Source organism: Arachis stenosperma, chromosome 10, assembly GCF_014773155.1.
Source record: "Arachis stenosperma cultivar V10309 chromosome 10, arast.V10309.gnm1.PFL2, whole genome shotgun sequence".
Lineage (NCBI taxonomy): Eukaryota > Viridiplantae > Streptophyta > Magnoliopsida > Fabales > Fabaceae > Arachis > Arachis stenosperma.
The window spans coordinates 106,772,605-106,773,785 of NC_080386.1; positions in this window are offsets into that span (position 1 = coordinate 106,772,605).

Here is a 1,181-nt window from a genome sequence, read left to right on the forward strand (position 1 = left end):
AGTGGTTAAAGTCGTGATCCAAAGCAAAAAGAGTGTGCTTAAGAACTCTGGACACCTCTAATTGTGGACTTTAGCAAAGCTGAGTCACAATCTGAAAAGGTTCACCCAGCTATGTGTCTGTGGCATTTATGTATCCGGTGGTAATACTAGAAACCAAAGTGCTTAGGGGCACAGCCAAGACTCATAAAAGTAGCTGTGTTCAAGAATCAACAAACTTAACTAGGAGAATCAATAACACTATCTGAAATTATAAGTTCCTATAGATGCCAATCATTCTAAACTTCAAAGGAGAAAGTGAGATGCCAAAACTGTTCAGAAGCAAAAAGCTACAAGTCCCGCTCATCTAATTAGAATTAATATTCATTAATATTTTGGGATTTATATTATATTCTCTTCTTTTTATCCTAATTGATTTTCAGTTGCTTGGGGACAAGCAACAATTTAAGTTTGATGTTGTGATGAGCGGATAATTTATACGCTTTTTGGCATTGTTTTTAGATAGTTTTTAGTATAATCTAGCTATTTTTAGGGATGTTTTCATTAGTTTTTATGCTAAATTCACATTTCTGAAATTTATTATGAGTTTGTGTGTTTTTCTGTGATTTCAGGTAATTTATGGCTAAAATTGAGGGACCTGAGCAAAACTCTGATAAAAGGCTGACAAAGAATTGCTCATGCTGTTGGATTCTGACCTCCCTGCACTCGAAATGAATTTTCTGGAGTTACAAAACTCCAAATGGCGCGCTCTCAACGGCGTTGGAAAGTATACATCCAGAGCTTTCCAGCAATATATAATAGTCCATACTTTATTCGTGATTAGATGACGTAAACTGGCGCTCAACGCCAGTTCCATGCTGCATTCTGGAGTCAAACGCCAGAAACACGTCACGAACCAGAGTTGAACGCCAAAAACACGTTACAACTTGGCGTTCAACTCCAAAAGAAGTCTCAGCTCGTGTAAAGTTCAAGCTCAGCCCAAGCACACACCAAGTGGGTCCCGGAAGTGGATTTCTGCATCAATTACTTACTTCTGTAAACCCTAGTAGCTAGTCTAGTATAAATAGGACTTTTTACTATTGTATTCAGTGTCTTTTGACCATTCGGTCTTTTGACCATAGGTCATTCTCCTTATTTTCGAATTTATATCATATTTTAGGGGCTGGCCATTTGGCCATGCCTGG